At 50.1% G+C, this 27,789-nt stretch overlaps 1 long non-coding RNA gene across 1 annotated transcript; it reads right to left on the bottom strand.

Moving 5' to 3' along the window:
* Nucleotides 1-12,793: 12,793 nt before the first annotated feature.
* Nucleotides 12,794-25,835, bottom strand: LOC141935160 (uncharacterized). The gene is made up of 2 exons (XR_012626489.1): nucleotides 25,733-25,835; nucleotides 12,794-13,063 (listed from the first exon to the last, which is right to left on the bottom strand). It is a non-coding gene; the product is annotated as an uncharacterized LOC141935160 (long non-coding RNA).
* Between the last annotated feature and the right edge of the window lie 1,954 nt (nucleotides 25,836-27,789).

Genomic DNA, 27,789 nt, shown 5'->3' on the forward strand with positions numbered 1-27,789 from the left:
TGCTTCGCATTATGTCCTTGCATACTAGGAAATAGAAACCAAGAATTATTATGTCTTTTTGCTTGCCTTTCCATAGCATGCTGACTATTACTAAGGCCAAAGTTTATAAAAAAAGAAAAGAAGTAGAAAATACTGTGCTGTTGATACTTATGTAACTCAGTGTCTACTTATGATCTAGATACTAGTGTTTGAATTCCTGCATTATTTTCTTGATTTAAAAAAAATCCCACTGATTTGAGAATATATATCTGTTACGGAGGCTTCCAAATGAGCAACCCACCACCAATTTAAAAAAATAAATAGATTTATTTTTTTCATAAAACCACCAGTCAGCTCTCCGTAGATTACAGATCCGAACGTCCGCAAGAGGAGAACAGAATAACTTTCTGGGGTTTAACAATAACCTGAAATACAGGCCAGCCGCCTGTCAAGGTCCACTCGGTGGACTCGTGATGATTCGTTTGCTACCATCTCGAAAGTGCAAAATTAAGGTGACCAACACCAAAGGGGATAGCAGTAATCAAACAATGAAACTTTATTGGGTTGCCTGTGAAGAGGCACGCGATAGTTAGAGATGGGTGAAAGAAAGGAGAAAAGTAAAGTTAAGTTTAGAGAGAAGAGGGAGAGAGGTTATAGCTACCACCACTGATCTCACGATGTCCTAACGGTCCCGGGTCCAGCTGATGCTGCGTCGTCGATCGTCGTGGTCCTTGGTGGGGAAGCTTCCAATTTTCGTTGTCCAGAAGTAATCTTTTATGCTTAGTAACACACCTTGCTCCACCTCTGCCTCGGGGGTCTCCGCCCTTCTCAGGATTCAATTATCATATCTCCACCCCTCTCGAGCAAGGCCATCGCGCGTGCGCGGGGGGGAGTGTCCGAGGTGTGGTCAGTCTCGGAGGTGGGTAACCTTCAAGCAGGAGGTGTGTTTTGGTATTATAATGAAGCAAAGTTCATCTGAGGTTCATAATTTCTTCATCGGTGTTATGGCAACAGTCACGATCCATCTTTTTGACAATGGCTATGCAATTATCACTAACTGCTCTGGCTAGGCCCAGGTACCGAACAATAGCACAACACTCTTTGTACTGCACGGCTCAGGCACCAAAGAACAGCACTGCACTGCCTGCACCACACGGTTCAGTACTCAGGAGAACAGCACAGCACTGGCTGTGCCACACAGTTCTGCATTCAGGAGCCTTTGCACCACATTCCATTCCAGGGGTCGGCAGCTGCGCTCCAAACAGGCCGTTGTCGGGTACCTCACTGTCCATGTCCCTGATGACAATGTTCAGACAATGCTGATCTTCTGACCGACTCTTACACCACCCCGTGGCTCAACATGGTCGTCAGGACATCGGGATCGCACGGTAGTAGCATAGTAGAAGAGGAAGAAAGAAATCAAAAGAAAGGGAGAGAGACAGAGAGAGAGGGAAGAAAGAAAGAAAATAACAGTGATCGAACAATCTGCAAAATTAAATTTATAATAAATTACAATCAAAGCTATTAATATTAAAAAAAAAATTAATGAGATTTTAAAACATCAATTGTTTTGGGGATATCCACATTGGATGGGACATCAAACATATTGTGTGTGTTCAATACAGACATCAAACGTGTTAACCGATTCATCATTCTCCAGGTTATGACATACAATACTGCTGACAAAACCAAACTGATCAAAACCAATATCAAGAGAACCACGATGGGGTGACACAACTTGTTCAGGATGCCTGTAGCAGTAGGCGACCATCCGAAAAGTGTGTCCCACCATCTATGTTCTGCATCCTTTTGCACTCTTTCCAAAACTCGGTGTATTTCTTTCACATTATGATGAACAGTTATTAAGGTTTTCTGTCCGTTTTCACTAATTTTTTCCAAAATCTCAATCAAATCTTTGTGTTGTAATAACTGCTTTACCAAAGTAAGATTCATTCCAATGGGCATAGGCAGCAATTCATGAATCAACGTGTAATTAGATTGCAAAAGTTGGTGAGATGTGACCGGGGCCGAATAAGAAAAGTCACACCCGATAATCTCAGTAAAATTACAAACACAAAAATTTGAATGATTTTCAGTCTCTACAATTACCTTGTCCACGGATAAAAAATCACAAACAGTCCTCAGACATACACAGCCTTTGCCAATGTATATGAGTACTGTTTCAGGGTTTTCATTAGGATGAATCTCAAAATGACAAATATTTTGTTCAGTATCTAAACAAATATCTTGAGCCTCAATTGCGTTGCCTTCACAGATAAATCCTTGTTGTTCTCGCACAATGCAAGATTCCAAATTGACAGTTTGCCATTTTTCATCCACCTTTCGGGCCCATACTCTATGCTCAAAAGGATAGAGTATAGCTCCGTTGTGGTTCAACCCTAATGCAATGATGGGATAAATTGGGTATATGGTAGCATTATATATAGTAAGCACAAAGGTTGTAGCTGTGTTTGTGATGGGGTCATAGGTAAAGTTTACCAGGTTCCACCAGGATTGGAGTTTCTTCTCAAAATCAGTGGCACTGTCCCAAATTATTTTCCTAATTTCAGTAGGGAGAGTGCCTTCTTCACCTTCTCTTATAATTGAGGTGGCTACCGACTGCATCCATACTTGAGCCTGCATACAGCTGAGAGCCAAAGAGAGGTTATTCTGTATCACCCCAAGTGCATCTACAATCAATTCATAATCCTTTACATTTACCTTTTCCCACTTTGATAATATATTTGACAACAGCCACTGGTTAGTCCCCAGAGCCAATAAAGATGATCACAAGGGCTGTTGTAAGTTAGCCAAATCACTAATTGAGGTAGCCAATTTGTTCATTATTACCTCTAAATCGATACTATTTAAAACTCCCAATCCTGTTCCCAAAACACCAGTTAGGTCTCTCCGTGTTCTTCTCGTGGAAAGAGTTCGTTTTTGCAGCCAGGTTGTCCATCCCTTGTAAGAAGCCTTTAGGAAGGGTGAGCAAGCTGGTTGAATGTCCAAAACATTGTTTTGCATCAGCAATTCAACTCGTTTGAGAAACCATGCCGGGTTAAACAACATTTGTTGTTGGCCTGTATTCCTGATTACATATGGTCCTATTCCAAAGGTTTTTGGGCTAAGCACAACAGTTGGTTGGGTAATAGGTATTACAACATCTATTTTGAGTTCTCCCCAGTATTTAGTGTTATTTTTACTACACATAAGTTTATGGGCGTGCTGTACAGCAGTCAAATTTAGCCAACAATCTAGGTTTTAATTTTTACATAACAAAATAGGGTCATGTGGTCCAGCTCCATAACTGTTTGTGGGTTCAATGTGGGATTCAGTGATCAATCTGCATCTTATTGGGATGTTATCCCCTTGTACCACCATACTACAGTGGCTAAGTTTGGGAGACGGTCTTTGGGATACTGTCCTAGAGTGCTAGTATGCTTGATGGTAGCTTGGGACCATGGCCATTCTGTATTCTTTTGGTTACAGGTTAGTGGTAAGATGCAGAAAAGTACTACCAATCCAATTAAGTGATTCATGTTATTCTTGGTGTCCCTCGGAGTTCTTCTGCAAGAATAAACCAGAACTTGCCTCTCTGAGGCAAAAATTAAAACCAGACAGAAAATTAGAATGATGGAATTATCCAGTGAGTATTTATCCGATGCTCCTTCCCTAGGGCATTGGAGGCTAACCTCCCACTCATTTTGCTCCCAGAAAGGGAGCCATTCAATACATCCCTTAAACACTGCATAGGAATCAGTGTATATGTGGACAGGGGGAGTGGTTTGTGCTTCGTGCTGGAAAACACTCCATACTGCAATTAATTCTCCTCTCTGGGCACTCCCTTCTCCCTCTGTTATTATCTGTTCATCAGTAGCAGTGTGGAGAGCTACTGTCCGGTATTGCCACACTTTTCCTTCTCGCTTTGCAGAAGCATCGGTAAACCAAACATTCACTGACTGATCGTGAAAGAAAGGAGGGGCCACCCGAATAACTGAGATAGGTTTGTCTTGGCTGCTGTCCAGGCTCTCTGTTTCTTGGACAGCTAAGTTTTTTAAAGCTCCTTCAGTCACTGGGAAAAGGTTACAATAGTGTTCAATCTGGGAATACCACTTTCGTACTGAGGCTCTCTGGGCCACCCCGTCAGGAGGGGGGGTCCCGCTAGTGACTGCTTTAATAACTTTAAACGGGCCTCTTAGCACGATTGGTTGTTGACGTGTGATCATCTCCACTTCTTGTGAGGGCTTTTGGATCTTTTCTAGGGGAGTTTGCAAACCCAAGTTCTCCAAATGAGAGATTATGTTCTGTTGGGTTGCTATGCCTTCAGCTTTTGGTATTTTCTCCAGTTTTTGGGCCAAAGCGTGGTGAGATAGTGTAGGAGAATGTTTGTATCTCTGAGGCAGATGGATAAAGGTAAACTGTTGACCCTCCCACGTAAAAGCAAAACGATCTCTGTCTTCTGGTCGCAAAGGTATCATGAAAAACATATCTTTAACATCTGTGATTGCCATGATTGGATGAGCTTTCTCCGGAATTGTTATTACCAGTTCAGCCATGTTAGGGACTGCGGCAGTTAGAGGGTCTGTGTCAGCATTCAGTCTTCTAAAATCTACTGTAAGCTTCCACTTCTCCTTAGGTTTTTTCACTGGCCACACCGGCGAGTTGAAAGGAGAATGAGTATTTATCACCACTCCTTGCTCCTGAATTTCCTGCATAACTGGTTTGATACCTTCTTTTGTTCCCAGGGGGAGGGGATATTGTTTGACATTAGTTACTTTGCTAAGCGGCAGAGGGGGTGCAGTTTGAGGTAGCCCGATATTCAGCTGCGGTGTCCCAAGAGTCCACAACAATCCTTCTGAACCCTTCCATCCCCTTTCTTTAAGGGCATCTTTTAACAAGTGATTTTCTTCCTCTATCTCTTCCTTTTCTTCTATCTGCTGTTTTAACAAACAAATTACTTTCTCCTTTTTTGCTAACTGCTCTTCTTTCTCTGCTAATTGCTCTTCCAGGTTGGAGATTGTTTTCTGCAAAAGTTGTGCCAAAATTTCAAGGGATTCTATGATTTGTTTTTCATGGTTACGCCGCTTAGAGCGGTCTTCAATTGCTGCGACCAGGCAGGCTCCAAGGACTGCACAGATTATCGCTTTGCCTTTACCTGACCGTAATCTAGCCTCATTATGTATGGAAATCACTCAGTCTGTTACACTCTGTAAATTTGTCCAATTGTCTCGAGCCCACTCTTCCCCGGGCAGGGAGGGTCGAGCTCCATACTTTGCCAAGAGTGCATAGAACGAGTCAAGATTTTTTACTAATGGAGGGTTTTGATAAACATCTTTTTCAGTCATTCTTATTACGAAGGGGCTGAACTCACTTCGGGGAGGAAAACTTAGTTACACCACAGACGCAACAGCTGCTGCGTCGCCCTTCTCTTCCCCGCGTGGCTGAAGGGACCAAAATCTACCACGGGGAGGTTAGACTTAGTTGCAGACTTTCTCGGTTTGTCCCTTTCACTTCCCCAGGTAGTCGACCTCATTTATTGAGGGCAGTTCCCCCTTTTGCACTAAGAGATCCTTGCACTTGATCCTGATAGACAGAGCCCTCAATTCGAGTTTGGGGTGCAATACACCGAGGTGTGTGTGGTGTGCGGGAATCTCGAATCACCCCCCTTGCTTTCTGGACACCTCTCACCCTTTCGGGTGTAGGGCCAGGTGCGGCTGGAGCGAAAAGTTCTTCCCCTGTTACAGACCACACACAGCCTGCACCCCCCCGTCTCTCAGGATCCTGTCCGTGACGCCAGTTTAATGTCACGGTCCACTCGGTGGACTCGTGATGATTCGTTTGCTACCATCTCGAAAGTGCAAAATTAAGGTGACCAACACCAAAGGGGATAGCAGTAATCAAACAGTGAAACTTTATTGGGTTGCCTGTGAAGAGGCACGCGATAGTTAGAGATGGGTGAAAGAAAGGAGAAAAGTAAAGTTAAGTTTAGAGAGAAGAGGGAGAGAGGTTATAGCTACCACCACTGATCTCACGATGTCCTAACGGTCCCGGGTCCAGCTGATGCTGCGTCGTCGATCGTCGTGGTCCTTGGTGGGGAAGCTTCCAATTTTCGTTGTCCAGAAGTAATCTTTTATGCTTAGTAACACACCTTGCTCCACCTCTGCCTCGGGGGTCTCCGCCCTTCTCAGGATTCAATTATCATATCTCCACCCCTCTCGAGCAAGGCCATCGCGCGTGCGCGGGGGGGAGTGTCCGAGGTGTGGTCAGTCTCGGAGGTGGGTAACCTTCAAGCAGGAGGTGTGTTTTGGTATTATAATGAAGCAAAGTTCATCTGAGGTTCATAATTTCTTCATCGGTGTTATGGCAACAGTCACGATCCATCTTTTTGACAATGGCTATGCAATTATCACTAACTGCTCTGGCTAGGCCCAGGTACCGAACAATAGCACAACACTCTTTGTACTGCACGGCTCAGGCACCAAAGAACAGCACTGCACTGCCTGCACCACACGGTTCAGTACTCAGGAGAACAGCACAGCACTGGCTGTGCCACACAGTTCTGCATTCAGGAGCCTTTGCACCACATTCCATTCCAGGGGTCGGCAGCTGCGCTCCAAACAGGCCGTTGTCGGGTACCTCACTGTCCATGTCCCTGATGACAATGTTCAGACAATGCTGATCTTCTGACCGACTCTTACAGGCCTGTCATGCAAACGGACAGTCTGACACGTGGGACAGTGCTCAACATCCGACAGATGCAGGAGGAGAGACCTCGTAGGCCAAGCCGGAGAACTCTCCCCAAGGATGAAGCAGCACGCTGCCTCAATTACAGTGCCAGCATGGTTGGCACGGTGGCAGCCGCTATGCGGGGCTCCTGGGAGTCTCCCCGAAGGCCACACGGGGTCCAGTGCTCTCCCCAACCGGCTCTGGGAGCGTGTCAGCAGCCGCCTGCTGGGCTGAGCACTGGCCAAGGCCTAACAGGGCAGCCCAGATATTGGAGCTCTTCCAACTGCGACATGGGGGTGCATGGGCAATTTCTGCAATCACTCACCCTCTTCCTTTGCCTTCTCTTGCTAACGGACAGTCTGGTGTGCTGGGTACTGCCCCAAATCTGTCTGACGGGGGAGGAGAGAGCTCTTTGGCCAAGCTGGATACCTCTCCCCAAGGATGCAGCGCCACTCAGGCACGCACCCACTGCTCGGCCAGCAGGAGCTGCCAGCACCTGCCGCAGGCTGTGTTTGCTGCCAGCAGCACCCTCTCCATCATCTGCACAAGAGGGGGCACCATCTTCTCTGGTCCTCAGCAAGCGGGCCACAGCAGCAGAGGCAGAGAGCCAGGTGCCTGCCCCACACAGCCCTGCAGCCGATGACACAGCTGTGCAGGACACAATCCAGGCCAAGGCTGTGGCTGTGGTGCAGGGACCTGGCCAGCAGCTGGTGGAAGAGCGGACCCTGGCACACAGTGTGAATGCGGCAATGGTAGTGCCTTCTGCATTGCCTCAAAACCCTCCGGCAGAGGCTGGCACACCCCACCTTGCCCCGACAGCGCACAACAAAGGAGATGCAGCGGCTTCTCCCTTGGTTCACAACTCAGGCCGGCGGCACTGTGAGTACAGGGACTGGCCGTGTCCCGGCCAGCCCTCCCTGGGGGAAGCCCTGGGTGTCGGGGGGCAGGCGGGAGCTTGCCCGTTGCCTGCCCTGCCCTGCAGCTGCAGCTTCTCTTCACCCGCAGGCATCGCTGCCCTCCCGCATGCCCTGGCTCGAAGGCGACGGCCCTCCCTCTTCAGGAGGGCGCTCAAGGCTCTGCGCAGGGCTTTCTGCTGCCGCACCTGCACGACAGCACAGGAAGAGGATTAGCTCCCTGCTGCCAGCGCCAGGTGGTCCCCCGGAGATGGCAGGGGGCCCTGAGCCAGCGTGGCGTCCAGAGGGAGCAACCCGCGAGGGATGGCCACATGGGCGTGCATGCACCTCGGGCACTCAGCTGCCCTGAGGACACGGTGCTGCCAGCCGCCACTCGACGGCCATGGACTTTTTCTGAGCAATAAAAGATGACAGTTTCCCCCCAGCGTTCATCTGTGCCTGGTCCATCTCGGGAGAAAGACGTGTGCAGGCAAGGCCCGTGCGGGCAGGCAGAGCTGGAGAGCCCCCGTGCTCCCTGCAGGCCGCGCAGAGCCCATGCCCTCGGTCTCTGCCTGTGCCTCCGGCGCTCCAGCTCCCGCCCAGCCGAGGCATCCGCTGGCCTTGCTCCACGGTGCCCGTGTTCGGAGCCAACCTCTGTCCTCGGGGTGTCCCGGCATTGGTTGGTGTGTTGGGTTTGTGTGTGTGTGTTTTGGTAGCAGGGGAGGGGCTACAGCGGTGGGTGGCCCCTGTGAGAGAACTCCTTTATCTTTTCCATCCTTTGTGTGTAAATAGAATTCCTAGGATAGATTGTAATTTATCCCAGGTATATAAATTTGGGCCAAGAAACTGGTCCTCCTGTTTGGCTACGCCAAGCGGGTCCTCTAATAAGTTCCCCATTTCTTTTTTAAAATCTCTCACATCTCCAGTGTTGAGGGGAACAGCGACATACCCCGCTCCCGGTTCCCCTTGTGCCCCCACTCCTGGCACAAGCATTTCTCTAAGGGGGTATAATCTCCCTTCCTTAACTTTGCTTCGGGTAACCCGCTGAGGGGGTCCGGGAGATTCAGGGTCAGAATCATTGGTTACAAGTATGAGCGGGTTAGAAGGGGGAGGGGGGACTCAGCACAGAGACCCCTCGAGACAGTTTACTGCAGCCTGTCTCTGAGCAGACACCTAAACGTTAATTTGGGGCCGCTCGGTGCCCCCTGCTCCAGCCCCAACCCCCACCCGAGGGCAGCTGGGTGCTCGGGACAGGCCCTCCCGGCTGGGGAGGGGGCAGCTCTGCCCCCCCCCTCCCCCACGCTGGGCCAGGCTCCGCGACACTGCTCCAGGGCTCGGCTTGGGCACGCTGCTCGGGTCGGGCGGTGGCGCCCCGGGAACAAGCCCTGTCCCAGCTGGAGCCAGCAGCGGGAGGAGTTCAGCTGCCCCCTCCCATGGATCCAGAGGGCTTGCTTTCCCTCTGTCCCATCTTCCAGAGTGCCACTCACTCGCACTCTGGGATTATCAACCTCCTAGTGGGATATCCGGCAATTCTTCCTTGCCCCCACCCATGGATCCAGAGGGCTTGCTTTCCCTCTGTCCCATCTTCCAGAGTGCCTTCTTTCACACACATACACGCTCCCCTTATTCGTGACTCGCTCCTTCGCAGGCTACGAGAACTGCACTACTAAAGGGTCCGCACTCGGGTGATCTCTTCGAGACCTCTCACTCATTCGCACTCTGGGATTACCAACCCCAACCGAACGGATAACTGCACAAACGCAAATACTTACTCCTCCCCGGAGTCTTCGATCGGTCTTCGTGCACAAAATTTAAGGGGTTCTGCAGATTCTTTTGCTCACTCCCGAGTCCGAATTAAAAGGGGTTCGGATATCCAGCGTTTTGGCCACAAGATCCTCAGACTGGGGCTATCCGAAGATAGGGCGCCTCCCCTATCTGGGGTTTCACACCAAAAGATCTGGATCCGAGTCACGGCACCAAATTTGTTATTGATTAATTGTAATTTAGTGGGAAATAACCACTTCTCAATTTTTAGTGATGAATAAAATTTTATTAGCAAGCGGCGAGTGAGCAAAACAGCGCTGGGTGTGCCGGGAGTATCTGCTCTACCAGGACACACACCTGACCCGGCAGAACCGAGTCCCTTTATAGTGTAGGCTTCATCCATATTCATGATGGGTGTACCCTGAGGGGTCTGCAAAGGTGTAAACAAGTTTTCCCGGGCTTTTCTCAGGTTTTCGCGGGCTTGTCTCAGGTTTCGGCGGGCTTGTCTCAGGTTTCCGTCACAGAAGGGGGGATGACTCAACACAAGTGTTTTTGTAGTGGCTTGAAGATGGGGGCCATTTTAGCTCCCTTCTAACAACTGATTTTAACAATAGAAACTATATACATATATCTTATTTCTTATTTACATAAGAGAATTACAAAACTGTTCGGCCACAACATCCTGACTACAACTTCTTTTTCCCCTTGAGATTTGAATAACAAATACCATATATGTTTTATTACAATGAGGTTCAGAAAGGACACCCTTAGAAGACTCCTCCTCAGAGAGGAGTCTAGGTGCGGCTGGATCCACTCCTGTTGCAGTTAGCTCTGCCTCATTAAACCTGCCTCTCCACATGTCAGTGGCGCTCAGGTCGCAGGGGCTAATAGTGCAGGAGGTTAAAACCTTCTCGGGGACATCAGCACAAACACCAATGTGGTGGATACAAAATGTCCGTTTATTAAACTGTCTATCTGACCTATATACCTTCACTAAGCACCTCCTTCGTGGGTGTGCCCCTAACATTACAAGCCTATCCATCACCTTACCTCGTAACAAGGGAGGGCTACAGCTATTCCTTCCGTACATCGCGAGATCTTCCGAACGCCGCTCCCTACACACTCCTAGTCCCAGACTTGGTCAGCAGTTGATGTCTAAAGAATTATGTATGTGTGCACTCCCATCTTTTACATTACTTTGCTAAGATTTCAAAGTTTCAGCATGCTTATTCCCCATTCACTTACCGAGTACACCTGGTGCAATAAGAATTCTCTCAACCTCGAGGAGTAACCTTGAGAGAGAGGCGTCCCTACTCAAGGGGAGATCCTGGTGTGCAGCCCGCTGCCGTGCTGAGAGCTCAACGGGCCCTGGGCTGTCCACTATTTATGGAGTGAGATGATTGACTTACAGTCATATTTGCATACCAGCCATATTTTGATTGGCACATGCTCAACTAGCCCTGAAGCTGTTGAGTTTTATGGCCTTTAAGTATTGTGTTGTTATTCCAGAGTCTCTCTGAAACCAGGTACAGCCTTTGGTGGCTATTGCTTTAAGAAGACCTAGTAGGCCGAGCTGGATACGTCTCCCCAAGGATGCAGCAGCACCCAGGCACGCACCCACTGCTCAGCCAGCAGGAGCTGCCAGCACCCACAGCAGGCTGATGCGGGAGAAGAGACCTCGAGGGCCAAGCAGGATAACTTTCCCCAAGGATCCAGAGGCACGCTGCCTCGATTACAGGGCCAGCATGGTTGGCACGGTGGCAGCCGCTATGCAGTGCTCCTGGGAGTCTCCCCGAGGGCCACAGGGGGTCCAGTGCTCTCCCCAACCGGCCCTGGGAGCGTGTCAGCAGTCGCCTGCTGGGCTGAACACTGGACAGGGTCTAGCAGGGCAGCCCAGGTATTGGAGCTCTTCTGACCGGGGTACGGAGGAGCAGGGACAAGAGCCGCAGTCAGTCAGCTTCTCTTCTGGGCCTGTCATGCAAACGGACAGTCTGACACGTGGGACAGTGCTCAACATCCGACAGATGCAGGAGGAGAGACCTCGTAGGCCAAGCCGGAGAACCCTCCCCAAGGATGAAGCAGCACGCTGCCTCGATTACAGGGCCAGCATGGTTGGCACGGTGGCGGCCGCTATGTGGGGCTCCTGGGAGTCTCTCCGAGGGCCACAGGGGGTCCAGTGCTCTCCCCAACCGGCTCTGGGAGCGTGTCAGCAGCCGCCTGCTGGGCTGAGCACTGGCCAAGGCCTAACAGGGCAGCCCAGATATTGGAGCTCTTCCAACTGCGACATGGGGGTGCATGGGCAATTTCTGCAATCACTCACCCTCTTCCTTTGCCTTCTCTTGCTAACGGACAGTCTGGTGTGCAGGGTACTGCCCCAAATCTGTCTGACGGGGGAGGAGAGAGCTCTTTGGCCAAGCTGGATGCCTCTCCACAAGGATGCAGCACCACTCAGGCACGCACCCACTGCTCGGCCAGCAGGACCTGCCAGCACCTGCCGCAGGCTGTGTCTGCTGCCAGCAGCACCCTCTCCATCATCTGCACAAGAGGGGGCACCATCTTCTCTGATCCTCAGCAAGCGGGCCACAGCAGCAGAGGCAGAGAGCCAGGTGCCTGCCCCACACAGCCCTGCAGCCGATGACACAGCTGTGCAGGACACAATCCAGGCCAAGGCTGTGGCTGTGGTGCAGGGACCTGGCCAGCAGCTGGTGGAAGAGCGGACCCTGGCACACAGTGTGAATGCGGCAATGGTAGTGCCTTCTGCATTGCCTCAAAACCCTCCGGCAGAGGCTGGCACACCCCACCTTGCCCCAACAGCGCACAACAAAGGAGATGCAGCGGCTTCTCCCTTGGTTCACAACTCAGGCCGGCGGCACTGTGAGTACAGGGACTGGCCGTGTCCTGGCCAGCCCTCCCTGGGGGAAACCCTGGGTGTCGGGGGGCAGGCGGGAGCTTGCCCGTTGCCTGCCCTGCCCTGCAGCTGCAGCTTTTCTTCACCCGCAGGCATCGCTGCCCTCCCGCATGCCCTGGCTCGAAGGCGACGGCCCTCCCTCTTCAGGAGGGCACTCAAGGCTCTGCGCAGGGCTTTCTGCTGCCGTACCTGCATGACAGCACAGGAAGAGGATTAGCTCCCCGCTGCCAGCGCCAGGCAGTCCCCCAGAGATGGCAGCAGGCCCTGAGCCAGCGTGGCGTCCAGCCTCCGTAACATGTAGACTGATTGGGCAAAGGCCATTGGTTAGCCTGGACACTCTGCACCATGAATCAAAGCTGTTCATCGGGTGTACCTATTCAGTGATTTCTAGCTGGCTATGTCAGGAAGGGGTCTTCCTGAGACAGCTGACTTATTCTGCTTTGCAGCATGTTCTGGAGCTTTTCAGTTTTGTTTTCATTAGCACTTGTTACGGAGGCTTCCAAATGAGCAACCCACCACCAATTTAAAAAAATAAATAGATTTATTTTTTTCATAAAACCACCAGTCAGCTCTCCGTAGATTACAGATCCGAATGTCCGCAAGAGGAGAACAGAATAACTTGCTGGGGTTTAACAATAACCCAAAATACTTTACAAAGCCCCACTCCCCAGGGGTTTAACGGCAACCCCAAACGCAAACTTCACTTCCTGGGGTTTAACGGGAACCCGAAACGTAAAACAAAGCCTCACACACCAGGGGTTTAACGACAACCCCAAACGTAAACAAAGCTTCACTACCTAGGGTTTAACGACAACCCAAAACGCTCTATCACTCACCTAGAAAGTGAGGGCTCTCAACCTCGAGGACCCGCTCAGGCCAGCGTCCCGACCCAAGGCACCTCGAGGAGTTTCCCTGGGCGGCCTCCCGAACCCAAGGGGAGAGTCCTGACCGCAGCGTGCAGCTCCAGGGGACGAGCTCAAAATGGCTCCCCCAGGGGACTCCGTTTATACCCAGACCGAATCTGACCTGTAGTCAATAGCGGCTCCCATTGGTCAAAGGTCTCAGCTACCGCGAGACCTTGAAAACAAAGACAGACAGAAGCTGCCACGTTTCAGCAGCCAGGAAGCTCTGTTTTCACTGGGCAGATGCACCTGCCACAGCACTAAACTAGAAAAAACGCTTCTGAACTGTGGAATGGATGGAAAATAACGGGCATATCATGAGCCATCCAGACCGAGGGGCCTCACTGTAACAGCAAGCTGCAGCTGTGTTCAAGGACGTAAACAAGGCCGAGACGGCCTGAGAAACTACATTCCTGCCCAAGAGATAAAGATGTTGGAATGTCGAAAACAGGGAGCCTACCTGGTGGGAGAGCAGCGCGTGGACACCACACCGGGACCAATCATAGGGGGCAAAAGGGCACGTGAACAAGCAGCTTTAGCCTATTAGCAATAAGATAGCGGCGCGTGAAGCTTCTGATAGAGCATAAATTGCTGTGTAGCCTTTAATAAAGTGGCATCAACTCGATCATATTGGTCGTCTAAGTTGTGTCCGGAACTTCCGCGTCAGCACTGAACGTTTTGCTGTGAAAGTGGTGGCTGGCTGAAGAGAGCTGTGGGTACTGGCTGGCTGGGGATGCGAGACATGCAGATTTAATGCTTGACTCAGAAAGATCTGGAATAGGATACTTTGGCTGAGATACAGCAGGGTATTTCATCCGTATCGTTCTAAATCATTCTAAATAAGGAACTTGAACGTGGCTTTCACCCAGCCTAGGCTTTGTTTTATCTTTTACAGTGTCTTTCTTCCAGTTTTGCACAGCATTCCATATGTGCTCTTGAAATAGAAATGTTTTAGCTCCAGTGAAATTTCACTGTGACAGAAATGTTTCTGTCAGTATTTCCTCTTTATTTGCCAGCAGTCCTGCATTCTGTGGGGGATCCTAGCTACAGAAGCACTGAACAACTGATGAGATACTGCAGTCTTTGTTGGGCTGTTACTGCACTCTGTTTTACTGAAAAGTCTTGCAGTTAGTTTTGTATGCTTAAGCTGTGAGTTAGAGACCTCTAAAATATTGAGAATCACAAATGTTTAGGGATGTGTTTGCAAAGAGAGCGAGAGTATGAATATCTGAATTCCTGATGAAATAATAGGGTCAAAGGCTAAAAGATTTTTCACTGAAATACTGATAATAGATTAATGAAAAATATTATTTCATATTCTACTTAAAAGATAAGCAGTGCTTATGTGCTTATGCAGTTGCCTTAAGTGTCATGTCACTAAGGGCATTTTTTATTTCATACGCAGTCATTTCCTTCCCTGCTCTAGATGGGAAAGAGGCTGCCCATGGAAACAAACTCTGGCATACTTTTTGCTATCTGCATACTTCTAAAAATCAGTTCCCTTCCATTCTGCATAGTGGGAGTGCAGATCCTACCTACAGCATGGCAGGTGTAAATGTAGTGGGTCTTTCACCTTGCTGTATATTCACCCAGAAAACACACCACATTGTATTCCAGTCAATAAGAAAAATACTGTCCTGAACATGTCCGACATTGATTGGGAAGGCAGTAGGGTTACCACAAATTCAGATGTGTGAATCCAGAAGACTCACAGCGTGTATGACATCTTCACTTAATTCTGCAACTCAGAACATAGGTGACATGTGATTCTGTAGTAAGTCTCTGGTCCAACATGCCTCTGAAAGTTGTACGCTTAGCTCTCAATATGTCATTATTTAATTGCAACTTGTTGAGCTTCTTCTTATTGGAGGTAGATCCCATTGCATTCACCCACTTACTCTCTGAAAAATGAGCAGAAAGTTGTGTTTGAATAGCCAGTTATCCCTCTGTAGTCCATTAGAGAATTCCGTTTTCCTCACTGTTGCCATGCTGTTCATTTTCTGTTGTACTAGTAGTGAAAATTACAGGTTTACCTTGTCTCCTATGTGCAAAATATAAATTGTGTATCAAATCCATTTGGATCTGTCACGGGTAATGAGTAACAGGGGAATGAAGTGGTAACAGGAGTCTTCAGGAGCTACAAAATGCAAGGGGATTTGGTAATCAGGATGTAAAGAATACAAGCCTAAGAGTGAGGATGGAAATAGAATTACCTAAAATTGGGATGTTTTGATTGGATCTCCTCTGTTTACGTTACACCTTTCTTTGAATCGCTGAACCTTGAAAAAGAGACAATTTGTGGTATTATTGGCTCGTGTGTGACTTTGAGACATTTGTCTAACATTGCCTACTCAGAAAATCCAAATAGACGAAAATCTTGTTGGCATGGTCTCCATGCCAGTTCTGCTTTCACCTTCATCTGCTACAGATAAGCTGAAGTTGAAATAACTATTAGTACAGTGAGACCAATGGCATATACCAGGTGTTTGTACATACACCGATGCTGTCCATCACGTTTAGGAATGTTTTCCTTCAAAAACATAGTGGGCAGCTGCTATAAACATACATGTTTCGGAGCATGCAGGGAGAGAAAATGAAATGCTGCTGGTAAGTGCAGACTTCAAGACGGACCCTTTCCCAAGTCTTCTTTATAATGATATTGTCTTTCCTGAAACCGGACACCAGCCTTTACTGCAATAGGCGAATTTGTGAGATTAGATCAAATAAGATTTCTTAGCCTTTTCCTTACTGTTGTCTTTGTGTGCCACAGTTTTGTCCTTCTGCTAGCATTCAGCTACAGCTCAAAAGAAATGCAGAACAGGTTATGATTTCAGTCCAGCTTGTCGCAAGGGTTAACTCAAATATTAAATTACTTTGTTCAAAAACCTGATCTCTCTTTTCTCCATGGAAGAGAAGGGATAAACCTTAATTTATGAAAACTTTGATTTATGCCAAGACAAAAGCAATGTTTACCTTTCTCAACTAATTAAAAGTTTGTTCTCGGATATGTAACATGAGTGATAGTTGAGTGTTGGACTCGTTCTGCCACCCCGATTATATAGAGGATTGTTGGATGTCAGGAGACAGGGCTGCTGAAGCTTTTTGTAAGGGTTAATGGGGAATAAAATTTGTACAATAAACTAGCTATTATACAGAACATACTTCCAAGTTGAGATACCGTGACTTTATGATGCATTATACAAATATAACTATTTAACAATTAACAGCTAATATTTTATTCACATAATTTTTAACATATGCCATGTAATGAATATTGCAGCAACAAAACAACAGCTGACAACTTCAGCCGCAGAGCAAAGTTTCAAAGTTTCATGCAGTTCTGCAAACCTCCGTTCCTTCCTGAAAATTAGAAAATTATTTCAGTTTGGGCGGAAAGCAAAAGAGAGAGGATTCTGAGAATCAATGGCTTTTCTAGCCCACGTCTCCTGCATAAGCATCTTGGGAGAGATATCTGTGAGGAACAAGAAGTAAGGATTATTGCCCAAACTACATGCTAAAAGTGCTAGTGTACTCAAAGTGGTTGAATAGTGTATTTCTGAGTGGACAGGCTCATATGCATGAAATAGTGTCTCAAATGAAACACGTTCTTGTGTCGCTCCCATCACCTCCATCAACTTACTTGTGTGTTCTTAGCAAGCTCGTGTCATGGATTGAGTGATGCGATTCACTTGTAAGAGAGAAGTAGCAATACGTTTATAGATATAAGATAGTCATTTAACAAACTTAAATCATGCCTGGGCAGAGGGGCCCTGTGTGGGAGCAATGGCTGGGGACAAGGCGCAGGCCCACGGGCATGGGCGTCTCCATGGCCACCGCCAGGGCTTTGTGATGCGGGGACCTCATCGTCCCTGGAGACCATTGTGACACGGGCCCCGTGCGGTGACCGTGGGGGTATTTAAGGAGCGAGAGCCCTGGGGTGCCCACTCCCAGGAGAGCAGACGCTTCCTCAGGAGGCAACATCTCCCCTGGGCGCAACCCCTGGCAGGTCTGTGGCAGAGGATGCCAAAGATGCCCACGGGTGAGCTGACAAACGGCCAATCCCAGCCCCTCTCCCAGCAGCCGAGAGAGGAGAAGAGGCAGCAGCAGCTGAGAGACCGGGCGGAAAGGAGAGGCTGGTGGTGGAACAGGAGAGCATGGAACTGCCTCGATTACAGGGCCAGCATGGTTGGCACGGTGGCGGCCGCTATGCGGGGCTCCTGGGAGTCTCCCCGAGGGCCACAGGGGTTCCAGTGCTCTCCCCAACCGGCTCTGGGAGAGTGTCAGCAGTTGCCTGTAAGGCTGAGCACTGGACAGGGGCTAGCAGGGCAGCCCAGACATTGGAGCTCTTCTGGCTGGGACACAGGGGTGCAGCGACAAGAGCCGCAGTCAGTCAGCTTCTCTCCTTGGCTTGTCATGCAAATGGACAATCTGACATGTGGGACAGTGCTCAACAACCGACAGATGAAGGAGGAGAGACCTAGTAGGCCGAGCTGGATACGTCTCCCCAAGGATGCAGCAGCACCCACGCACGCACCCACTGCTCAGCCATCAGGAGCTGCCAGCACCCACAGCAGGCTGATGCGGGAGAAGAGACCTCGAGGGCCAAGCAGGATAACGCTCCCCAAGAATCCAGCAGCACGCTGCCTTGATTACAGGGCCAGCATGGTTGGCACGGTGGCGGCTGCTATGCGGTGCTTCTGGGAGTCTCTCCAGAGATGGCAGCAGGCCCTGAGCCAGCGTGGCGTCCAGAGGGAGCAACCCGCGAGGGATGGCTGCAAGGATGTGCTTGCACCTCGGGCACTCAGCTGCCCTGAGGACACGGTGCTGCCAGCCGCCGCTCGGCAGCCATGGACTTTTTCTGAGCAATAAAAGATGACAGTTTCCCCCCAACGTTCGTCTGTGCCTGGTCCATCACGGGAGAAAGACGTGTGCAGGCAAGGCCCGTGCGGGCAGGCAGAGCTGGAGAGCCCCCGTGCTCCCTGCAGGCCGCGCAGAGCCCATGCCCTCGGTCTCTGCCTGTGCCTCCGGCGCTCCAGCTCCCGCCCAGCCGAGGCATCCGCTGGCCTTGCTCCACGGTGCCCGTGTTCGGAGCCAACCTCTGTCCTCGGGGTGTCCCGGCATTGGTTGGTGTGTTGGGTTTGTGTGTGTGTGTTTTGGTAGCAGGGGAGAGGCTACAGCGGTGGGTGGCCCCTGTGAGAGAACTCCTTTATCTTTTCCATCCTTTGTGTGGGCCCTAGTTACTTTTAGGTGCTCTTGAGTGGCTTCTCAATTATGCCAGTTGTCAGGAGCCCATTCTTCGGAGAAGCTGGGCCTCTCATTCACTCCATGGCTCCGTAAATAATCAGTGATACTACTTGTCATCCTGCCAACTATGCCCTTTTGTCACGGATGGAGTGATGGAATTCACTTGTAAGAGAGAAGTGGCAATACGCTGACAGACATAAAATAGCGCTTTAACAAAGTTTGAGGGTAAATGCGACAGTGGTTTAACAAGCCAGATCTGGTGGCAAGGTTCACTTGATATTTAGTGCATTGAGGACAGAGTCGGACAAAACTGTCAGGGAGACCCTCCCATTGAGTCATGAGGTTCAGAAAGGACACCCTTAGAAGACTCCTCCTCAGAGAGGAGTCTAGGTGCGGCTGGATCCACTCCTGTTACAGTTAGCTCTGCCTCATTAAACCTGCCTCTCCACATGTCAGTGGCGCTCAGGTCGCAGGGGCTAATAGTGCAGGAGGTTAAAACCTTCTCGGGGACATCAGCACAAACACCAATGTGGTGGATACAAAATGTCCGTTTATTAAACTGTCTATCTGACCTATATACCTTCACTAAGCACCTCCTTCGTGGGTGTGCCCCTAACATTACAAGCCTATCCATCACCTTACCTCGTAACAAGGGAGGGCTACAGCTATTCCTTCCGTACATCGCGAGATCTTCCGAACGCCGCTCCCTACACACTCCTAGTCCCAGACTTGGTCAGCAGTTGATGTCTAAAGAATTATGTATGTGTGCACTCCCATCTTTTACATTACTTTGCTAAGATTTCAAAGTTTCAGCATGCTTATTCCCCATTCACTTACCGAGTACACCTGGTGCAATAAGAATTCTCTCAACCTCGAGGAGTAACCTTGAGAGAGAGGCGTCCCTACTCAAGGGGAGATCCTGGTGTGCAGCCCGCTGCCGTGCTGAGAGCTCAACGGGCCCTGGGCTGTCCACTATTTATGGAGTGAGATGATTGACTTACAGTCATATTTGCATACCAGCCATATTTTGATTGGCACATGCTCAACTAGCCCTAAAGCTGTTGAGTTTTATGGCCTTTATGTATTGTGTTGTTATTCCAGAGTCTCTCTGAAACCAGGTACAGCCTTTGGTGGCTATTGCTTTAAGAAGACCTAGTAGGCCGAGCTGGATACGTCTCCCCAAGGATGCAGCAGCACCCAGGCACGCACCCACTGCTCAGCCAGCAGGAGCTGCCAGCACCCACAGCAGGCTGATGCGGGAGAAGAGACCTCGAGGGCCAAGCAGGATAACTTTCCCCAAGGATCCAGAAGCACGCTGCCTCGATTACAGGGCCAGCATGGTTGGCACGGTGGCAGCCGCTATGCGGGGCTCCTGGGAGTCTCCCCGAGGGCCACAGGGGGTCCAGTGCTCTCCCCAACCGGCTCTGGGAGCGTGTCAGCAGTCGCCTGCTGGGCTGAACACTGGACAGGGTCTAGCAGGGCAGCCCAGGTATTGGAGCTCTTCTGACCGGGGTACGGAGGAGCAGGGACAAGAGCCGCAGTCAGTCAGCTTCTCTTCTGGGCCTGTCATGCAAACGGACAGTCTGACATGTGGGACAGTGCTCAACATCCGACAGATGCAGGAGGAGAGACCTCGTAGGCCAAGCCGGAGAACCCTCCCCAAGGATGAAGCAGCACGCTGCCTCGATTACAGGGCCAGCATGGTTGGCACGGTGGCAGCCGCTATGTGGGGCTCCTGGGAGTCTCTCCGAGGGCCACAGTGGGTCCAGTGCTCTCCCCAACCGGCTCTGGGAGCGTGTCAGCAGCCGCCTGCTGGGCTGAGCACTGGCCAAGGCCTAACAGGGCAGCCCAGATATTGGAGCTCTTCCAACTGCGACATGGGGGTGCATGGGCAATTTCTGCAATCACTCACCCTCTTCCTTTGCCTTCTCTTGCTAACGGACAGTCTGGTGTGCAGGGTACTGCCCCAAATCTGTCTGACGGGGGAGGAGAGAGCTCTTTGGCCAAGCTGGATGCCTCTCCACAAGGATGCAGCACCACTCAGGCACGCACCCACTGCTCGGCCAGCAGGACCTGCCAGCACCTGCCGCAGGCTGTGTTTGCTGCCAGCAGCACCCTCTCCATCATCTGCACAAGAGGGGGCACCATCTTCTCTGGTCCTCAGCAAGCGGGCCATAGCAGCAGAGGCAGAGAGCCAGGTGCCTGCCCCACACAGCCCTGCAGCTGATGACACAGCTGTGCAGGACACAATCCAGGCCAAGGCTGTGGCTGTGGTGCAGGGACCTGGCCAGCAGCTGGTGGAAGAGCGGACCCTGGCACACAGTGTGAATGCGGCAATGGTAGTGCCTTCTGCATCGCCTCAAAACCCTCCGGCAGAGGCTGGCACACCCCACCTTGCCCCGACAGCGCACAACAAAGGAGATGCAGCGGCTTCTCCCTTGGTTCACAACTCAGGCCGGCGGCACTGTGAGTACAGGGACTGGCCGTGTCCCGGCCAGCCCTCCCTGGGGGAAACCCTGGGTGTCGGGGGGCAGGCGGGAGCTTGCCCGTTGCCTGCCCTGCCCTGCAGCTGCAGCTTCTCTTCACCCGCAGGCATCGCTGCCCTCCCGCATGCCCTGGCTCGAAGGCGACGGCCCTCCCTCTTCAGGAGGGCACTCAAGGCTCTGCGCAGGGCTTTCTGCTGCCGTACCTGCATGACAGCACAGGAAGAGGATTAGCTCCCCGCTGCCAGCGCCAGGCAGTCCCCCAGAGATGGCAGGGGGCCCTGAGCCAGCGTGGCGTCCAGAGGGAGCAACCCACGAGGGATGGCCGCATGGGCGTGCGTGCACCTCGGGCACTCAGCTGCCCTGAGGACACGGTGCTGCCAGCCGCCGCTCGACGGCCATGGCCTTTTCCTGATTACATATGGTCCTATTGCAAAGTTTTTTGGGCTAAGCACAACAGTTGGTTGGGTAGTAGGTATTACAACATCTATTTTGAGTTCTCCCCAGTATTTAGTGTTATTTTTACCACACATAACTTTATGGGCGTGCTGTACAGCAGTCAAATTTAGCCAACAATCCAGGTTTTAATTTTTACACAACAAAATAGGGTCATGTGGTCCAGTTCCATAACTGTTTGTGGGTTCTATGTGGGATTCAGTGATCAATCTGCATCTTATTGCGATGTTATCCCCTTGTACCACCATACTACAGTGGCTAAGTTTGGGAGACGGTCTTTGGGATACTGTCCTAGAGTGCTAGTATGCTTGATGGTAGCTTGGGACCATGGCCATTCTGTATTCTTTTGGTTACAGGTTAGTGGTAAGATGCAGAAAAGTACTACCAATCCAATTAAGTGATTCATGTTATTCTTGGTGTCCCTCGGAGTTCTTCTGCAAGAATAAACCAGAACTTGCCTCTCTGAGGCAAAAATTAAAACCAGACAGAAAATTAGAATGATGGAATTATCCAGTGAGTATTTATCCGATGCTCCTTCCCTAGGGCATTGGAGGCTAACCTCCCACTCATTTTGCTCCCAGAAAGGGAGCCATTCAATACATCCCTTAAACACTGCATAGGAATCAGTGTATATGTGGACAGGGGGAGTGGTTTGTGCTTCGTGCTGGAAAACACTCCATACTGCAATTAATTCTCCTCTCTGGGCACTCCCTTCTCCCTCTGTTATTATCTGTTCATCAGTAGCAGTGTGGAGAGCTACTGTCCGGTATTGCCACACTTTTCCTTCTCGCTTTGCAGAAGCATTGGTAAACCAAACATTCACTGACTGATCGTGAAAGAAAGGAGGGGCCACCCGAATAACTGAGATAGGTTTGTCTTGGTTGCTGTCCAGGCTCTCTGTTTCTTGGACAGCTAAGTTTTTTAAAGCTCCTTCAGTCACTGAGAAAAGGTTACAATAGTGTTCAATCTGGGCATACCACTTTCGTATCGAGGCTCTCTGGGCCACCCTCTCAGGAGGGGGGGTCTCATTGGTGACTGCTTTGATAACTTTGAACAGGCCTCTTAGCACGATTGGTTGTTGACGTGTGATCATCTCCACTTCTTGTGAGGGCTTTTGGATCTTTTCTAGGGGAGTTTGCAAACCCAAGTTCTCCAAATGAGAGATTATGTTCTGTTGGGTTGCTATGCCTTCAGCTTTTGGTATTTTCTCCAGTTTTTGGGCCAAAGCGTGGTGAGATAGTGTAGGGGAATGTTTGTATCTCTGAGGCAGATGGATAAAGGTAAACTGTTGACCCTCCCACGTAAAAGCAAAACGATCTCTGTCTTCTGGTCGCAAAGGTATCATGAAAAACATATCTTTAACATCTGTGATTGCCATGATTGGATGAGCTTTCTCCGGAATTGTTATTACCAGTTCAGCCATGTTAAGGACTGTGGCAGTTAGAGGGTCTGTGTTAGCATTCAGCCTCCTAAAATCTACTGTAAGCTTCCACTTCTCCTTAGGTTTTTTCACTGGCCACACCGGCGAGTTGAAAGGAGAATGAGTATTTATCACCACTCCTTGCTCCTGAATTTCCTGCATAACTGGTTTGATACCTTCCTTTGTTCCCAGGGGGAGGGGATATTGTTTGACATTAGTTACTTTGCTAAGCGGCAGAGGGGCTGCAGTTTGAGGTAGCCTGATGTTCACCTGTGGTGTCCCAAGAGTCCACAACAATCCTTCTGAACCCTTCCATCCCCTTTCTTTAAGGGCATCTTTTAACAAGTGATTTTCTTCCTCTATCTCTTCCTTCTATCTGCTGTTTTAACAAGCAAATTACTTTCTCCTTTTCTGCTAACTGCTCTTCCTTCTCTGCTAATTGCTCTTCCAGGTTGGAGATTGTTTTCTGCAAAAGTTGTGCCAAATTTTCAAGGGATTCTATGATTTGTTTTTCATGGTTACGCCGCTTAGAGCGGTCTTCAATTGCTGCGACCAGGCAGGCTCCAAGGACTGCACAGATTATCGCTTTGCCTTTACCTGACCGTAATCTAGCCTCATTATGTATGGAAATCACTCAGTCTGTTACACTCTGTAAATTTGCCCAATTGTCTCGAGCCCACTCTTCCCCGGGCAGGGAGGGTCGAGCTCCATACTTTGCCAAGAGTGCATAGAATGAGTCAAGATTTTTTACTAATGGAGGGTTTTGACAAACATCTTTTTCAGTCATTCTTATTACGAAGGGGCTGAACTCACTTCGGGGAGGAAAACTTAGTTACACCACAGACGCAACAGCTGCTGCGTCGCCCTTCGCTTCCCCGCGTGGCTGAAGGGACCAAAATCTACCACGGGGAGGTTAGACTTAGTTGCAGACTTTCTCGGTTTGTCCCTTTCACTTCCCCAGGTAGTCGACCTCATTTATTGAGGGCAGTTCCCCCTTTTGCACTAAGAGATCCTTGCACTTGATCCTGATAGACAGAGCCCTCAAATCGAGTTTGGGGTGCAATACACCGAGGTGTGTGTGGTGTGCGGGAATCTCGAATCACCCCCCTTGCTTTCTGGACACCTCTCACCCTTTCGGGTGTAGGGCCAGGTGCGGCTGGAGCGAAAAGTTCTTCCCCTGTTACAGACCACACACAACCTGCACCCCCCTGTCTCTTAGGATCCTGTCCGTGACGCCAGTTTAATGTCACGGTCCACTCGGTGGACTCGTGATGGTTCGTTTGCTACGATCTCGAAAGTGCAAAATTAAGGTGACCAACACCAAAGGGGATAGCAGTAATCAAACAGTGAAACTTTATTGGGTTGCCTGTGAAGAGGCACGCGATAGTTAGAGATGGGTGAAAGAAAGGAGAAAAGTAAAGTTAAGTTTAGAGAGAAGAGGGAGAGAGGTTATAGCTACCACCACTGATCTCACGACGTCCTAACGGTCCCGGGTCCAGCTGATGCTGCATCGTCGATCGTCGTGGTCCTTGGTGGGGAAGCTTCCAATTTTCGTTGTCCAGAAGTCATCTTTTATGCTCAGTAACACACCTTGCTCCACTTCTGCCTCAGGGGTCTCCGCCCTTCTCAGAATTCAATTATCATATCTCCACCCTTCTCGAACAAGGCCATCACGCGTGCGCGGGGGGGGAGTGTCTGAGATGTGGTCAGTCTTGGAGGCGGGTAACCTTCAAGCAGGAGGTGTGTTTTGGTATTATAATGAAGCAAAGAGCATCTGAGGTTCATGATTTCTTCATCGGTGTTATGGCAAGAGTCGCCATCCATCTTTTTGACAATGGCTATGCAATTATCACTAACCGCTCTGGCTAGGCCCAGGTACCGAACAAGAGCACAACACTCTTTGTACTGCACGGCTCAGGCACCAAAGAACAGCACTGCACTGCCTGCACCACACGGTTCAGTACTCAGGAGAACAGCACAGCACTGGCTGTGCCACACAGTTCTGCATTCAGGAGCCTTTGCACCACATTCCGTTCCAGGGGTTGGCAACTGTGCTCCAAACAGGCTGTTGTCGGGTATCTCACTGTCCATGTCCCTGATGACAATGTTCAGACAATGCTGATCTTCTGACCGACTCTTACACCGCCGCTTGGCGGTCATGGACTTTTTCTGAGCAATAAAAGATGACAGTTTCCCCCCAACGTTCCTCTGTGCCTGGTCCATCTCTGGAGAAAGACGTGTGCAGGCAAGGCCCGTGCGGGCAGGCAGAGCTGGAGAGCCCCCATGCTCCCTGCAGGCTGGGCAGAGCCCATGTCCTTGGTCTCTGCCTGTGCCTCCGGTGCTCCAGCTCTTCAGGAGGGCACTCAAGGCTCTGCGCAGGGCTTTCTGCTGCCGTACCTGCATGACAGCACAGGAAGAGGATTAGCTCCCCGCTGCCAGCGCCAGGCAGTCCCCCAGAGATGGCAGCAGGCCATGAGCCAGTGTGGCGTCCAGCCTCCGTAACATGTAGACTGATTGGGCAAAGGCCATTGGTTAGCCTGGACACTCTGCACCATGAATCAAAGCTGTTCATCGGGTGTACCTATTCAGTGATTTCTAGCTGGCTATGTCAGGAAGGGGTCTTCCTGAGACAGCTGACTTATTCTGCTTTGCAGCATGTTCTGGAGCTTTTCAGTTTTGTTTTCATTAGCACTTGTTACGGAGGCTTCCAAATGAGCAACCCACCACCAATTTAAAAAAATAAATAGATTTATTTTTTTCATAAAACCACCAGTCAGCTCTCCGTAGATTACAGATCCGAATGTCCGCAAGAGGAGAACAGAATAACTTGCTGGGGTTTAACAATAACCCAAAATACTTTACAAAGCCCCACTCCCCAGGGGTTTAACGGCAACCCCAAACGCAAACTTCACTTCCTGGGGTTTAACGGGAACCCGAAACGTAAAACAAAGCCTCACACCCCAGGGGTTTAACGGCAACCCCAAACGTAAACAAAGCTTCACTACCTAGGGTTTAACGACAACCCAAAACGCTCTATCACTCACCTAGAAAGTGAGGGCTCTCAACCTCGAGGACCCGCTCAGGCCAGCGTCCCGACCCAAGGCACCTCGAGGAGTTTCCCTGGGCGGCCTCCCGAACCCAAGGGGAGAGTCCTGACCGCAGCGTACAGCTCCAGGGGACGAGCTCAAAATGGCTCCCCCAGGGGACTCCGTTTATACCCAGACCGAATCGGACCTGTAGTCAATAGCGGCTCCCATTGGTCAAAGGTCTCAGCTACCGCGAGACCTTGAAAACAAAGACAGACAGAAGCTGCCACGTTTCAGCAGCCAGGAAGCTCTGTTTTCACTGGGCGGATGCACCTGCCACAGCACTAAACTAGAAAAAACGCTTCTGAACTGTGGAATGGATGGAAAATAACGGGCATATCATGAGCCATCCAGACCGAGGGGCCTCACTGTAACAGCAAGCTGCAGCTGTGTTCAAGGACGTAAACAAGGCCGAGACGGCCTGAGAAACTACATTCCTGCCCAAGAGATAAAGATGTTTTGTCGGGGGAGGCAGCGGGTCTGCCTCTAGTCTAACTGAAGAAGAATTTAACCTTGAAGACATTCCAGTGTATCCATGAGAGGCGAGAAAGTCCCGAGAAGTGCCATGGAAACAAGATTAGAGAACTAAGATAAGAAGAACTGTCCTGACGATTCAGGCGAGAAACTATCACCCAATCGTGAACTGTTAGTTACTAAAGTAAACCAATCCTGTATGAACACCTACTTTGAGGAAGGTTAGAAAAAAGCTTGTTAGAACAATAAAGGGGCTTTTGCAGCCATTTTGGTCGCTTTCACACAATCTGATGTTTGTCGTGTCCGTCTCAACTGCGACAAATGGTGACCCCGACGTGATTGATTAGAGCGACGTGATTGATTAGAGCGAAGTGGTCATTTAAAGGAGAAGTATAACGGCGGCGGGAAGAGCCGCGGAGACGGAGCCCGGTGTAGCTGAGAGCAGAGGGAATCTGCCTGGTCCGGACCTGAACTTCGACACCTAAAAAGGTGAGCCACCGGGAACGGGACTGTAATTATGGGGCAGTCATTAACAAAGGAAGAGGAGACAATTTTGTCTACCTGGAAAGCCCTATTAAAAAGAAAGGGGGTTAAAACCTCAGAACAAAGCCTGAAAAAGATTTTGCTATGGAGTAAGATGCAAGGCTTTGAAGCCACAACAGTTACTGCATTCAGTGTGAGTGCATGGCAAGCAGTAGGATTGAAAATATTGGATGAGGTCTCTAAAGGACAAAAAGAGGCATGTGAGTTGGCAACCACATGGCGCTTATTGAGTGAAACCTTAAAGGAATGGAAGATAGAGCGTGAGGCCTCTGATGGGAAACTAACAGACATTCGACCTGAAGACAATGACGGGGAGGACTGTGGCAAAGGGACAAAGGCAGTGGATACCTCAGCCTCAGGAATAGCAGGCAGGAAACCCCTCACGGGCAAAAGCAGATCGCGCCCTCGCCCACCTCCTCCTCCTCCACCATTAAATATTTTGCGGGGCGATGAGGAGCCCCCCCCACCTAGTGGTGCAGCGGCGGCCCCTAGCGGCGCAGCAGCAGAAGGGGTGATTCCATCAGCCCCCCCCCGAGGAGGAAAATAGGGCGGGTAACACAGAACCAGAGAGCGAGAGCGAAAATGAAAGTGAGGGAGAAGAAGCTTTAACCACGGCTTTACAAACTCTACATATCACAGATAAACCCATGGTGAAGAAAGCCCAGCCATGGACTCTCCCTCCATCCACAGTAACTGTAATTCCAAGGTCCCTTGATCGATTTTGGGAGGGAGTTAGAGAGTATGCTGCTGAGGCTGGCAACTGGGATCTGGTTGAACGCCTCAGCCCATGCTCTCCAACCCCGGCATGTCCAAAGCCTGTAGATATAGCAGCAGAGGCTTATGGTGCATTCCCTGTTTATAAAGATGTTGCAGGCACAAATGAGCATGATGAGCACAATCCGATCAGTTGG

The sequence above is a fragment of the Strix uralensis genome, chromosome 26 (assembly GCF_047716275.1).
Source record: "Strix uralensis isolate ZFMK-TIS-50842 chromosome 26, bStrUra1, whole genome shotgun sequence".
NCBI lineage: Eukaryota > Metazoa > Chordata > Aves > Strigiformes > Strigidae > Strix > Strix uralensis.